Source organism: Coffea arabica, chromosome 8c (genome assembly GCF_036785885.1).
Source record: "Coffea arabica cultivar ET-39 chromosome 8c, Coffea Arabica ET-39 HiFi, whole genome shotgun sequence".
Lineage (NCBI taxonomy): Eukaryota > Viridiplantae > Streptophyta > Magnoliopsida > Gentianales > Rubiaceae > Coffea > Coffea arabica.
Genome location: NC_092325.1, coordinates 16,447,560 through 16,464,270, shown reverse-complemented (window position 1 = coordinate 16,464,270; position 16,711 = coordinate 16,447,560).

The window sequence follows — 16,711 nt, the reverse complement described above, 5'->3', positions numbered from 1 at the left end:
CAATTCCCTCATCTAGCTTTTTCTCCATCCTATAACGCTCAAGCTCCCTTTTCATGTATGCTAGATCAATACAAAGCTGGTCACAAGTAAGTGATACAAGTGCAAAATGACGACCATTAAATAAGAAGGAATACTTGTTAGTATGTCCGTCATATTTAACTTCTCGCCTCGACATCCATGCCTTGCCCAACAACACATGTGTCACTTGAATTCGGACTACATCACACAACACTTCATTCACATATTTGCCGATTTGAATAGGTACAAGTGTGTGTTTAGTAACCCAAACATCACCATGAGTACTCATCAACTTGTACGGTTGAAGATGATCAATGGTTGGGAGATTTAATTTCTCAACCATGATAGCACTTGCAAGGTTGACTTCACAACTCCCATCAATGGCCGAGCTACAGATTTTATCTTTGACACGACAATGAGTATAAAACCAACCAAGCAACTGAGATTTGACGAGGTCCAATTGCTCATCTACACCACGTAATGCCACTTCTTTGACTCCCGTAGGATCAGGAAGACAATGGTGTGGGCTAGCCTTTATGCGTCTTGTATTCGCCATGACGTATGAGGGAACCTGCAAAAAGTTAGCAACGAAACCGAAGATATTGCCTTTCACGCTCCCTTACGTGTATCCACTCGCACTCGTGTATATGGATGTCACTCTAATGATCTCACGACACTTCTCAAGTCACAGATTGTTCCCCTTGAAGAAATGGAATTTCTCAATGAGTTTTCAATCAACTTCTCTCCAAGTACTCCAAGATTGCAACGTTTAAGTGGCTGGAATTTGAAGGGAAGTTTTGGACAGATTTGATGGATGCGCTAGTGTGAATGGAATCTCAATGAAAACTTAGCTTCATAAAATGTAGGAGTGTGTTCCAAAAATGAAGCAGAGTGTTTCCAAAATGTAGGAGGGAATATAGGGGAGTGTTCCTCAAATGTTGGAAATATAGGAGATTGTTGCTAAAATGTAGGAGCGTGAAATGTTGGAAATAGAGGAGAGTGTTGCTAAAATGTAACGGATATAACGGAAGGTACCTCAACCAAAGCTCTGAAGCCAACTGATACGTTCCTCGATCAACGCGTTTCGAGACACGTAGCACGTTTGCCCAAGGATCTACCGAGGTTGTCCTACGTTTGGATTGCAGGAGTCTAAATCAACACGAACGGCACGTTTTTTATTTAAAGCGGTAGAACGACACTCCGATGAAGGTGAATACTCCAGGCGAATCGGTCGGCTGTACAATCGAGGACAGGACGCAAGATTGCTCAAGAACCCTTGCCAAAGCAAGTTAAAGGCTCGAATTCTCTCTTAGGAAGAAAACGAAAATACTAAGAATTTTATTCATACAACTTGTGTCTTTAACCTTACAAAGCTAGCCTATTTATAGGCTAAAGGTAACAAGAAAAACCCTAAAGAAACCCTAAGTGGGAAGTCGGCCATCTTGACTCCAAGATGGGCCGGCCCATGCCTTCTACTAAGCAACTAGTCCGACTAAATAAGTAACAGAGACTAAGGCCCTAATCGGCCGACTCACAAAGAGGCCCACTTGATTTTTCATGGTCTTGGATCAAGGTGTAAGTTACTTGATTGTTTCTTTCTAAGCCTTCAATATCTCTATGGGCTCCATGTTGGTCTTGGACAACTCGAACAAGGGCTTGGAGGGATTCTTTGAAGAGCTTGGCTCGTGCACGTGTGACTGTGCCCAATGGGACTCGGACTGGGTCATTGCGCTGGCCCTGATCCATGAACACATCACTCTTGCTCAAGATCAGCCCACTTTCTCTCTTCTCTCCCTTTTCATCACCCATCTCAACAGATTTGTCCATCTCTTTTTCTAGTTCAACAGCTGACCCTTTTATCTCATTGCTTTCAACTCCCTCAGATTCTACCTCTTCAGGCTCAATTCCCTCATCTAGCTTTTTCTCCATCCTATAACGCTCAAGCTCCCTTTTCATGTATGCTAGATCAATACAAAGCTGGTCACAAGTAAGTGATACAAGTGCAAAATGACGACCATTAAATAAGAAGGAATACTTGTTAGTATGTCCGTCATATTTAACTTCTCGCCTCGACATCCATGCCTTGCCCAACAACACATGTGTCACTTGAATTCGGACTACATCACACAACACTTCATTCACATATTTGCCGATTTGAATAGGTACAAGTGTGTGTTTAGTAACCCAAACATCACCATGAGTACTCATCAACTTGTACGGTTGAAGATGATCAATGGTTGGGAGATTTAATTTCTCAACCATGATAGCACTTGCAAGGTTGACTTCACAACTCCCATCAATGGCCGAGCTACAGATTTTATCTTTGACACGACAATGAGTATAAAACCAACCAAGCAACTGAGATTTGACGAGGTCCAATTGCTCATCTACACCACGTAATGCCACTTCTTTGACTCCCGTAGGATCAGGAAGACAATGGTGTGGGCTAGCCTTTATGCGTCTTGTATTCGCCATGACGTATGAGGGAACCTGCAAAAAGTTAGCAACGAAACCGAAGATATTGCCTTTCACGCTCCCTTACGTGTATCCACTCGCACTCGTGTATATGGATGTCACTCTAATGATCTCACGACACTTCTCAAGTCACAGATTGTTCCCCTTGAAGAAATGGAATTTCTCAATGAGTTTTCAATCAACTTCTCTCCAAGTACTCCAAGATTGCAACGTTTAAGTGGCTGGAATTTGAAGGGAAGTTTTGGACAGATTTGATGGATGCGCTAGTGTGAATGGAATCTCAATGAAAACTTAGCTTCATAAAATGTAGGAGTGTGTTCCAAAAATGAAGCAGAGTGTTTCCAAAATGTAGGAGGGAATATAGGGGAGTGTTCCTCAAATGTTGGAAATATAGGAGATTGTTGCTAAAATGTAGGAGCGTGAAATGTTGGAAATAGAGGAGAGTGTTGCTAAAATGTAACGGATATAACGGAAGGTACCTCAACCAAAGCTCTGAAGCCAACTGATACGTTCCTCGATCAACGCGTTTCGAGACACGTAGCACGTTTGCCCAAGGATCTACCGAGGTTGTCCTACGTTTGGATTGCAGGAGTCTAAATCAACACGAACGGCACGTTTTTTATTTAAAGCGGTAGAACGACACTCCGATGAAGGTGAATACTCCAGGCGAATCGGTCGGCTGTACAATCGAGGACAGGACGCAAGATTGCTCAAGAACCCTTGCCAAAGCAAGTTAAAGGCTCGAATTCTCTCTTAGGAAGAAAACGAAAATACTAAGAATTTTATTCATACAACTTGTGTCTTTAACCTTACAAAGCTAGCCTATTTATAGGCTAAAGGTAACAAGAAAAACCCTAAAGAAACCCTAAGTGGGAAGTCGGCCATCTTGACTCCAAGATGGGCCGGCCCATGCCTTCTACTAAGCAACTAGTCCGACTAAATAAGTAACAGAGACTAAGGCCCTAATCGGCCGACTCACAAAGAGGCCCACTTGATTTTTCATGGTCTTGGATCAAGGTGTAAGTTACTTGATTGTTTCTTTCTAAGCCTTCAATATCTCTATGGGCTCCATGTTGGTCTTGGACAACTCGAACAAGGGCTTGGAGGGATTCTTTGAAGAGCTTGGCTCGTGCACGTGTGACTGTGCCCAATGGGACTCGGACTGGGTCATTGCGCTGGCCCTGATCCATGAACACATCACTCTTGCTCAAGATCAGCCCACTTTCTCTCTTCTCTCCCTTTTCATCACCCATCTCAACAGATTTGTCCATCTCTTTTTCTAGTTCAACAGCTGACCCTTTTATCTCATTGCTTTCAACTCCCTCAGATTCTACCTCTTCAGGCTCAATTCCCTCATCTAGCTTTTTCTCCATCCTATAACGCTCAAGCTCCCTTTTCATGTATGCTAGATCAATACAAAGCTGGTCACAAGTAAGTGATACAAGTGCAAAATGACGACCATTAAATAAGAAGGAATACTTGTTAGTATGTCCGTCATATTTAACTTCTCGCCTCGACATCCATGCCTTGCCCAACAACACATGTGTCACTTGAATTCGGACTACATCACACAACACTTCATTCACATATTTGCCGATTTGAATAGGTACAAGTGTGTGTTTAGTAACCCAAACATCACCATGAGTACTCATCAACTTGTACGGTTGAAGATGATCAATGGTTGGGAGATTTAATTTCTCAACCATGATAGCACTTGCAAGGTTGACTTCACAACTCCCATCAATGGCCGAGCTACAGATTTTATCTTTGACACGACAATGAGTATAAAACCAACCAAGCAACTGAGATTTGACGAGGTCCAATTGCTCATCTACACCACGTAATGCCACTTCTTTGACTCCCGTAGGATCAGGAAGACAATGGTGTGGGCTAGCCTTTATGCGTCTTGTATTCGCCATGACGTATGAGGGAACCTGCAAAAAGTTAGCAACGAAACCGAAGATATTGCCTTTCACGCTCCCTTACGTGTATCCACTCGCACTCGTGTATATGGATGTCACTCTAATGATCTCACGACACTTCTCAAGTCACAGATTGTTCCCCTTGAAGAAATGGAATTTCTCAATGAGTTTTCAATCAACTTCTCTCCAAGTACTCCAAGATTGCAACGTTTAAGTGGCTGGAATTTGAAGGGAAGTTTTGGACAGATTTGATGGATGCGCTAGTGTGAATGGAATCTCAATGAAAACTTAGCTTCATAAAATGTAGGAGTGTGTTCCAAAAATGAAGCAGAGTGTTTCCAAAATGTAGGAGGGAATATAGGGGAGTGTTCCTCAAATGTTGGAAATATAGGAGATTGTTGCTAAAATGTAGGAGCGTGAAATGTTGGAAATAGAGGAGAGTGTTGCTAAAATGTAACGGATATAACGGAAGGTACCTCAACCAAAGCTCTGAAGCCAACTGATACGTTCCTCGATCAACGCGTTTCGAGACACGTAGCACGTTTGCCCAAGGATCTACCGAGGTTGTCCTACGTTTGGATTGCAGGAGTCTAAATCAACACGAACGGCACGTTTTTTATTTAAAGCGGTAGAACGACACTCCGATGAAGGTGAATACTCCAGGCGAATCGGTCGGCTGTACAATCGAGGACAGGACGCAAGATTGCTCAAGAACCCTTGCCAAAGCAAGTTAAAGGCTCGAATTCTCTCTTAGGAAGAAAACGAAAATACTAAGAATTTTATTCATACAACTTGTGTCTTTAACCTTACAAAGCTAGCCTATTTATAGGCTAAAGGTAACAAGAAAAACCCTAAAGAAACCCTAAGTGGGAAGTCGGCCATCTTGACTCCAAGATGGGCCGGCCCATGCCTTCTACTAAGCAACTAGTCCGACTAAATAAGTAACAGAGACTAAGGCCCTAATCGGCCGACTCACAAAGAGGCCCACTTGATTTTTCATGGTCTTGGATCAAGGTGTAAGTTACTTGATTGTTTCTTTCTAAGCCTTCAATATCTCTATGGGCTCCATGTTGGTCTTGGACAACTCGAACAAGGGCTTGGAGGGATTCTTTGAAGAGCTTGGCTCGTGCACGTGTGACTGTGCCCAATGGGACTCGGACTGGGTCATTGCGCTGGCCCTGATCCATGAACACATCACTCTTGCTCAAGATCAGCCCACTTTCTCTCTTCTCTCCCTTTTCATCACCCATCTCAACAGATTTGTCCATCTCTTTTTCTAGTTCAACAGCTGACCCTTTTATCTCATTGCTTTCAACTCCCTCAGATTCTACCTCTTCAGGCTCAATTCCCTCATCTAGCTTTTTCTCCATCCTATAACGCTCAAGCTCCCTTTTCATGTATGCTAGATCAATACAAAGCTGGTCACAAGTAAGTGATACAAGTGCAAAATGACGACCATTAAATAAGAAGGAATACTTGTTAGTATGTCCGTCATATTTAACTTCTCGCCTCGACATCCATGCCTTGCCCAACAACACATGTGTCACTTGAATTCGGACTACATCACACAACACTTCATTCACATATTTGCCGATTTGAATAGGTACAAGTGTGTGTTTAGTAACCCAAACATCACCATGAGTACTCATCAACTTGTACGGTTGAAGATGATCAATGGTTGGGAGATTTAATTTCTCAACCATGATAGCACTTGCAAGGTTGACTTCACAACTCCCATCAATGGCCGAGCTACAGATTTTATCTTTGACACGACAATGAGTATAAAACCAACCAAGCAACTGAGATTTGACGAGGTCCAATTGCTCATCTACACCACGTAATGCCACTTCTTTGACTCCCGTAGGATCAGGAAGACAATGGTGTGGGCTAGCCTTTATGCGTCTTGTATTCGCCATGACGTATGAGGGAACCTGCAAAAAGTTAGCAACGAAACCGAAGATATTGCCTTTCACGCTCCCTTACGTGTATCCACTCGCACTCGTGTATATGGATGTCACTCTAATGATCTCACGACACTTCTCAAGTCACAGATTGTTCCCCTTGAAGAAATGGAATTTCTCAATGAGTTTTCAATCAACTTCTCTCCAAGTACTCCAAGATTGCAACGTTTAAGTGGCTGGAATTTGAAGGGAAGTTTTGGACAGATTTGATGGATGCGCTAGTGTGAATGGAATCTCAATGAAAACTTAGCTTCATAAAATGTAGGAGTGTGTTCCAAAAATGAAGCAGAGTGTTTCCAAAATGTAGGAGGGAATATAGGGGAGTGTTCCTCAAATGTTGGAAATATAGGAGATTGTTGCTAAAATGTAGGAGCGTGAAATGTTGGAAATAGAGGAGAGTGTTGCTAAAATGTAACGGATATAACGGAAGGTACCTCAACCAAAGCTCTGAAGCCAACTGATACGTTCCTCGATCAACGCGTTTCGAGACACGTAGCACGTTTGCCCAAGGATCTACCGAGGTTGTCCTACGTTTGGATTGCAGGAGTCTAAATCAACACGAACGGCACGTTTTTTATTTAAAGCGGTAGAACGACACTCCGATGAAGGTGAATACTCCAGGCGAATCGGTCGGCTGTACAATCGAGGACAGGACGCAAGATTGCTCAAGAACCCTTGCCAAAGCAAGTTAAAGGCTCGAATTCTCTCTTAGGAAGAAAACGAAAATACTAAGAATTTTATTCATACAACTTGTGTCTTTAACCTTACAAAGCTAGCCTATTTATAGGCTAAAGGTAACAAGAAAAACCCTAAAGAAACCCTAAGTGGGAAGTCGGCCATCTTGACTCCAAGATGGGCCGGCCCATGCCTTCTACTAAGCAACTAGTCCGACTAAATAAGTAACAGAGACTAAGGCCCTAATCGGCCGACTCACAAAGAGGCCCACTTGATTTTTCATGGTCTTGGATCAAGGTGTAAGTTACTTGATTGTTTCTTTCTAAGCCTTCAATATCTCTATGGGCTCCATGTTGGTCTTGGACAACTCGAACAAGGGCTTGGAGGGATTCTTTGAAGAGCTTGGCTCGTGCACGTGTGACTGTGCCCAATGGGACTCGGACTGGGTCATTGCGCTGGCCCTGATCCATGAACACATCACTCTTGCTCAAGATCAGCCCACTTTCTCTCTTCTCTCCCTTTTCATCACCCATCTCAACAGATTTGTCCATCTCTTTTTCTAGTTCAACAGCTGACCCTTTTATCTCATTGCTTTCAACTCCCTCAGATTCTACCTCTTCAGGCTCAATTCCCTCATCTAGCTTTTTCTCCATCCTATAACGCTCAAGCTCCCTTTTCATGTATGCTAGATCAATACAAAGCTGGTCACAAGTAAGTGATACAAGTGCAAAATGACGACCATTAAATAAGAAGGAATACTTGTTAGTATGTCCGTCATATTTAACTTCTCGCCTCGACATCCATGCCTTGCCCAACAACACATGTGTCACTTGAATTCGGACTACATCACACAACACTTCATTCACATATTTGCCGATTTGAATAGGTACAAGTGTGTGTTTAGTAACCCAAACATCACCATGAGTACTCATCAACTTGTACGGTTGAAGATGATCAATGGTTGGGAGATTTAATTTCTCAACCATGATAGCACTTGCAAGGTTGACTTCACAACTCCCATCAATGGCCGAGCTACAGATTTTATCTTTGACACGACAATGAGTATAAAACCAACCAAGCAACTGAGATTTGACGAGGTCCAATTGCTCATCTACACCACGTAATGCCACTTCTTTGACTCCCGTAGGATCAGGAAGACAATGGTGTGGGCTAGCCTTTATGCGTCTTGTATTCGCCATGACGTATGAGGGAACCTGCAAAAAGTTAGCAACGAAACCGAAGATATTGCCTTTCACGCTCCCTTACGTGTATCCACTCGCACTCGTGTATATGGATGTCACTCTAATGATCTCACGACACTTCTCAAGTCACAGATTGTTCCCCTTGAAGAAATGGAATTTCTCAATGAGTTTTCAATCAACTTCTCTCCAAGTACTCCAAGATTGCAACGTTTAAGTGGCTGGAATTTGAAGGGAAGTTTTGGACAGATTTGATGGATGCGCTAGTGTGAATGGAATCTCAATGAAAACTTAGCTTCATAAAATGTAGGAGTGTGTTCCAAAAATGAAGCAGAGTGTTTCCAAAATGTAGGAGGGAATATAGGGGAGTGTTCCTCAAATGTTGGAAATATAGGAGATTGTTGCTAAAATGTAGGAGCGTGAAATGTTGGAAATAGAGGAGAGTGTTGCTAAAATGTAACGGATATAACGGAAGGTACCTCAACCAAAGCTCTGAAGCCAACTGATACGTTCCTCGATCAACGCGTTTCGAGACACGTAGCACGTTTGCCCAAGGATCTACCGAGGTTGTCCTACGTTTGGATTGCAGGAGTCTAAATCAACACGAACGGCACGTTTTTTATTTAAAGCGGTAGAACGACACTCCGATGAAGGTGAATACTCCAGGCGAATCGGTCGGCTGTACAATCGAGGACAGGACGCAAGATTGCTCAAGAACCCTTGCCAAAGCAAGTTAAAGGCTCGAATTCTCTCTTAGGAAGAAAACGAAAATACTAAGAATTTTATTCATACAACTTGTGTCTTTAACCTTACAAAGCTAGCCTATTTATAGGCTAAAGGTAACAAGAAAAACCCTAAAGAAACCCTAAGTGGGAAGTCGGCCATCTTGACTCCAAGATGGGCCGGCCCATGCCTTCTACTAAGCAACTAGTCCGACTAAATAAGTAACAGAGACTAAGGCCCTAATCGGCCGACTCACAAAGAGGCCCACTTGATTTTTCATGGTCTTGGATCAAGGTGTAAGTTACTTGATTGTTTCTTTCTAAGCCTTCAATATCTCTATGGGCTCCATGTTGGTCTTGGACAACTCGAACAAGGGCTTGGAGGGATTCTTTGAAGAGCTTGGCTCGTGCACGTGTGACTGTGCCCAATGGGACTCGGACTGGGTCATTGCGCTGGCCCTGATCCATGAACACATCACTCTTGCTCAAGATCAGCCCACTTTCTCTCTTCTCTCCCTTTTCATCACCCATCTCAACAGATTTGTCCATCTCTTTTTCTAGTTCAACAGCTGACCCTTTTATCTCATTGCTTTCAACTCCCTCAGATTCTACCTCTTCAGGCTCAATTCCCTCATCTAGCTTTTTCTCCATCCTATAACGCTCAAGCTCCCTTTTCATGTATGCTAGATCAATACAAAGCTGGTCACAAGTAAGTGATACAAGTGCAAAATGACGACCATTAAATAAGAAGGAATACTTGTTAGTATGTCCGTCATATTTAACTTCTCGCCTCGACATCCATGCCTTGCCCAACAACACATGTGTCACTTGAATTCGGACTACATCACACAACACTTCATTCACATATTTGCCGATTTGAATAGGTACAAGTGTGTGTTTAGTAACCCAAACATCACCATGAGTACTCATCAACTTGTACGGTTGAAGATGATCAATGGTTGGGAGATTTAATTTCTCAACCATGATAGCACTTGCAAGGTTGACTTCACAACTCCCATCAATGGCCGAGCTACAGATTTTATCTTTGACACGACAATGAGTATAAAACCAACCAAGCAACTGAGATTTGACGAGGTCCAATTGCTCATCTACACCACGTAATGCCACTTCTTTGACTCCCGTAGGATCAGGAAGACAATGGTGTGGGCTAGCCTTTATGCGTCTTGTATTCGCCATGACGTATGAGGGAACCTGCAAAAAGTTAGCAACGAAACCGAAGATATTGCCTTTCACGCTCCCTTACGTGTATCCACTCGCACTCGTGTATATGGATGTCACTCTAATGATCTCACGACACTTCTCAAGTCACAGATTGTTCCCCTTGAAGAAATGGAATTTCTCAATGAGTTTTCAATCAACTTCTCTCCAAGTACTCCAAGATTGCAACGTTTAAGTGGCTGGAATTTGAAGGGAAGTTTTGGACAGATTTGATGGATGCGCTAGTGTGAATGGAATCTCAATGAAAACTTAGCTTCATAAAATGTAGGAGTGTGTTCCAAAAATGAAGCAGAGTGTTTCCAAAATGTAGGAGGGAATATAGGGGAGTGTTCCTCAAATGTTGGAAATATAGGAGATTGTTGCTAAAATGTAGGAGCGTGAAATGTTGGAAATAGAGGAGAGTGTTGCTAAAATGTAACGGATATAACGGAAGGTACCTCAACCAAAGCTCTGAAGCCAACTGATACGTTCCTCGATCAACGCGTTTCGAGACACGTAGCACGTTTGCCCAAGGATCTACCGAGGTTGTCCTACGTTTGGATTGCAGGAGTCTAAATCAACACGAACGGCACGTTTTTTATTTAAAGCGGTAGAACGACACTCCGATGAAGGTGAATACTCCAGGCGAATCGGTCGGCTGTACAATCGAGGACAGGACGCAAGATTGCTCAAGAACCCTTGCCAAAGCAAGTTAAAGGCTCGAATTCTCTCTTAGGAAGAAAACGAAAATACTAAGAATTTTATTCATACAACTTGTGTCTTTAACCTTACAAAGCTAGCCTATTTATAGGCTAAAGGTAACAAGAAAAACCCTAAAGAAACCCTAAGTGGGAAGTCGGCCATCTTGACTCCAAGATGGGCCGGCCCATGCCTTCTACTAAGCAACTAGTCCGACTAAATAAGTAACAGAGACTAAGGCCCTAATCGGCCGACTCACAAAGAGGCCCACTTGATTTTTCATGGTCTTGGATCAAGGTGTAAGTTACTTGATTGTTTCTTTCTAAGCCTTCAATATCTCTATGGGCTCCATGTTGGTCTTGGACAACTCGAACAAGGGCTTGGAGGGATTCTTTGAAGAGCTTGGCTCGTGCACGTGTGACTGTGCCCAATGGGACTCGGACTGGGTCATTGCGCTGGCCCTGATCCATGAACACATCACTCTTGCTCAAGATCAGCCCACTTTCTCTCTTCTCTCCCTTTTCATCACCCATCTCAACAGATTTGTCCATCTCTTTTTCTAGTTCAACAGCTGACCCTTTTATCTCATTGCTTTCAACTCCCTCAGATTCTACCTCTTCAGGCTCAATTCCCTCATCTAGCTTTTTCTCCATCCTATAACGCTCAAGCTCCCTTTTCATGTATGCTAGATCAATACAAAGCTGGTCACAAGTAAGTGATACAAGTGCAAAATGACGACCATTAAATAAGAAGGAATACTTGTTAGTATGTCCGTCATATTTAACTTCTCGCCTCGACATCCATGCCTTGCCCAACAACACATGTGTCACTTGAATTCGGACTACATCACACAACACTTCATTCACATATTTGCCGATTTGAATAGGTACAAGTGTGTGTTTAGTAACCCAAACATCACCATGAGTACTCATCAACTTGTACGGTTGAAGATGATCAATGGTTGGGAGATTTAATTTCTCAACCATGATAGCACTTGCAAGGTTGACTTCACAACTCCCATCAATGGCCGAGCTACAGATTTTATCTTTGACACGACAATGAGTATAAAACCAACCAAGCAACTGAGATTTGACGAGGTCCAATTGCTCATCTACACCACGTAATGCCACTTCTTTGACTCCCGTAGGATCAGGAAGACAATGGTGTGGGCTAGCCTTTATGCGTCTTGTATTCGCCATGACGTATGAGGGAACCTGCAAAAAGTTAGCAACGAAACCGAAGATATTGCCTTTCACGCTCCCTTACGTGTATCCACTCGCACTCGTGTATATGGATGTCACTCTAATGATCTCACGACACTTCTCAAGTCACAGATTGTTCCCCTTGAAGAAATGGAATTTCTCAATGAGTTTTCAATCAACTTCTCTCCAAGTACTCCAAGATTGCAACGTTTAAGTGGCTGGAATTTGAAGGGAAGTTTTGGACAGATTTGATGGATGCGCTAGTGTGAATGGAATCTCAATGAAAACTTAGCTTCATAAAATGTAGGAGTGTGTTCCAAAAATGAAGCAGAGTGTTTCCAAAATGTAGGAGGGAATATAGGGGAGTGTTCCTCAAATGTTGGAAATATAGGAGATTGTTGCTAAAATGTAGGAGCGTGAAATGTTGGAAATAGAGGAGAGTGTTGCTAAAATGTAACGGATATAACGGAAGGTACCTCAACCAAAGCTCTGAAGCCAACTGATACGTTCCTCGATCAACGCGTTTCGAGACACGTAGCACGTTTGCCCAAGGATCTACCGAGGTTGTCCTACGTTTGGATTGCAGGAGTCTAAATCAACACGAACGGCACGTTTTTTATTTAAAGCGGTAGAACGACACTCCGATGAAGGTGAATACTCCAGGCGAATCGGTCGGCTGTACAATCGAGGACAGGACGCAAGATTGCTCAAGAACCCTTGCCAAAGCAAGTTAAAGGCTCGAATTCTCTCTTAGGAAGAAAACGAAAATACTAAGAATTTTATTCATACAACTTGTGTCTTTAACCTTACAAAGCTAGCCTATTTATAGGCTAAAGGTAACAAGAAAAACCCTAAAGAAACCCTAAGTGGGAAGTCGGCCATCTTGACTCCAAGATGGGCCGGCCCATGCCTTCTACTAAGCAACTAGTCCGACTAAATAAGTAACAGAGACTAAGGCCCTAATCGGCCGACTCACAAAGAGGCCCACTTGATTTTTCATGGTCTTGGATCAAGGTGTAAGTTACTTGATTGTTTCTTTCTAAGCCTTCAATATCTCTATGGGCTCCATGTTGGTCTTGGACAACTCGAACAAGGGCTTGGAGGGATTCTTTGAAGAGCTTGGCTCGTGCACGTGTGACTGTGCCCAATGGGACTCGGACTGGGTCATTGCGCTGGCCCTGATCCATGAACACATCACTCTTGCTCAAGATCAGCCCACTTTCTCTCTTCTCTCCCTTTTCATCACCCATCTCAACAGATTTGTCCATCTCTTTTTCTAGTTCAACAGCTGACCCTTTTATCTCATTGCTTTCAACTCCCTCAGATTCTACCTCTTCAGGCTCAATTCCCTCATCTAGCTTTTTCTCCATCCTATAACGCTCAAGCTCCCTTTTCATGTATGCTAGATCAATACAAAGCTGGTCACAAGTAAGTGATACAAGTGCAAAATGACGACCATTAAATAAGAAGGAATACTTGTTAGTATGTCCGTCATATTTAACTTCTCGCCTCGACATCCATGCCTTGCCCAACAACACATGTGTCACTTGAATTCGGACTACATCACACAACACTTCATTCACATATTTGCCGATTTGAATAGGTACAAGTGTGTGTTTAGTAACCCAAACATCACCATGAGTACTCATCAACTTGTACGGTTGAAGATGATCAATGGTTGGGAGATTTAATTTCTCAACCATGATAGCACTTGCAAGGTTGACTTCACAACTCCCATCAATGGCCGAGCTACAGATTTTATCTTTGACACGACAATGAGTATAAAACCAACCAAGCAACTGAGATTTGACGAGGTCCAATTGCTCATCTACACCACGTAATGCCACTTCTTTGACTCCCGTAGGATCAGGAAGACAATGGTGTGGGCTAGCCTTTATGCGTCTTGTATTCGCCATGACGTATGAGGGAACCTGCAAAAAGTTAGCAACGAAACCGAAGATATTGCCTTTCACGCTCCCTTACGTGTATCCACTGGCACTCGTGTATATGGATGTCACTCTAATGATCTCACGACACTTCTCAAGTCACAGATTGTTCCCCTTGAAGAAATGGAATTTCTCAATGAGTTTTCAATCAACTTCTCTCCAAGTACTCCAAGATTGCAACGTTTAAGTGGCTGGAATTTGAAGGGAAGTTTTGGACAGATTTGATGGATGCGCTAGTGTGAATGGAATCTCAATGAAAACTTAGCTTCATAAAATGTAGGAGTGTGTTCCAAAAATGAAGCAGAGTGTTTCCAAAATGTAGGAGGGAATATAGGGGAGTGTTCCTCAAATGTTGGAAATATAGGAGATTGTTGCTAAAATGTAGGAGCGTGAAATGTTGGAAATAGAGGAGAGTGTTGCTAAAATGTAACGGATATAACGGAAGGTACCTCAACCAAAGCTCTGAAGCCAACTGATACGTTCCTCGATCAACGCGTTTCGAGACACGTAGCACGTTTGCCCAAGGATCTACCGAGGTTGTCCTACGTTTGGATTGCAGGACTCTAAATCAACACGAACGGCACGTTTTTTATTTAAAGCGGTAGAACGACACTCCGATGAAGGTGAATACTCCAGGCGAATCGGTCGGCTGTACAATCGAGGACAGGACGCAAGATTGCTCAAGAACCCTTGCCAAAGCAAGTTAAAGGCTCGAATTCTCTCTTAGGAAGAAAACGAAAATACTAGGAATTTTATTCATACAACTTGTGTCTTTAACCTTACAAAGCTAGCCTATTTATAGGCTAAAGGTAACAAGAAAAACCCTAAAGAAACCCTAAGTGGGAAGTCGGCCATCTTGACTCCAAGATGGGCCGGCCCATGCCTTCTACTAAGCAACTAGTCCGACTAAATAAGTAACAGAGACTAAGGCCCTAATCGGCCGACTCACAAAGAGGCCCACTTGATTTTTCATGGTCTTGGATCAAGGTGTAAGTTACTTGATTGTTTCTTTCTAAGCCTTCAATATCTCTATGGGCTCCATGTTGGTCTTGGACAACTCGAACAAGGGCTTGGAGGGATTCTTTGAAGAGCTTGGCTCGTGCACGTGTGACTGTGCCCAATGGGACTCGGACTGGGTCATTGCGCTGGCCCTGATCCATGAACACATCACTCTTGCTCAAGATCAGCCCACTTTCTCTCTTCTCTCCCTTTTCATCACCCATCTCATCAGATTTGTCCATTTCTTTTTCTAGTTCAACAGCTGACCCTTTTATCTCATTGCTTTCAACTCCCTCAGATTCTACCTCTTCAGGCTCAATTCCCTCATCTAGCTTTTTCTCCATCCTATAACGCTCAAGCTCCCTTTTCATGTATGCTAGATGAATACAAAGCTGGTCACAAGTAAGTGATACAAGTGCAAAATGACGACCATTAAATAAGAAGGAATACTTATTAGTATGTCCGTCATATTTAACTTCTCGCCTCGACATCCATGCCTTGCCCAACAACACATGTGTCACTTGAATTCGGACTACATCACACAACACTTCATTCACATATTTGCCGATTTGAATAGGTACAAGTGTGTGTTTAGTAACCCAAACATCACCATGAGTACTCATCAACTTGTACGGTTGAAGATGATCAATGGTTGGGAGATTTAATTTCTCAACCATGATAGCACTTGCAAGGTTGACTTCACAACTCCCATCAATGGCCGAGCTACAGATTTTATCTTTGACACGACAATGAGTATAAAACCAACCAAGCAACTGAGATTTGACGAGGTCCAATTGCTCATCTACACCACGTAATGCCACTTCTTTGACTCCCGTAGGATCAGGAAGACAATGGTGTGGGCTAGCCTTTATGCGTCTTGTATTCGCCATGACGTATGAGGGAACCTGCAAAAAGTTAGCAACGAAACCGAAGATATTGCCTTTCACGCTCCCTTACGTGTATCCACTCGCACTCGTGTATATGGATGTCACTCTAATGATCTCACGACACTTCTCAAGTCACAGATTGTTCCCCTTGAAGAAATGGAATTTCTCAATGAGTTTTCAATCAACTTCTCTCCAAGTACTCCAAGATTGCAACGTTTAAGTGGCTGGAATTTGAAGGGAAGTTTTGGACAGATTTGATGGATGCGCTAGTGTGAATGGAATCTCAATGAAAACTTAGCTTCATAAAATGTAGGAGTGTGTTCCAAAAATGAAGCAGAGTGTTTCCAAAATGTAGGAGAGAATATAGGGGAGTGTTCCTCAAATGTTGGAAACATAGGAGATTGTTGCTAAAATGTAGGAGCGTGAAATGTTGGAAATAGAGGAGAGTGTTGCTAAAATGTAACGGATATAACGGAAGGTACCTCAACCAAAGCTCTGAAGCCAACTGATACGTTCCTCGATCAACGCGTTTCGAGACACGTAGCACGTTTGCCCAAGGATCTACCGAGGTTGTCCTACGTTTGGATTGCAGGACTCTAAATCAACACGAACGGCACGTTTTTTATTTAAAGCGGTAGAACGACACTCCGATGAAGGTGAATACTCCAGGCGAATCGGTCGGCTGTACAATCGAGGACAGGACGCAAGATTGCTCAAGAACCCTTGCCAAAGCAAGTTAAAGGCTCGAATTCTCTCTTAGGAAGAAAACGAAAATACTAGGAATTTTA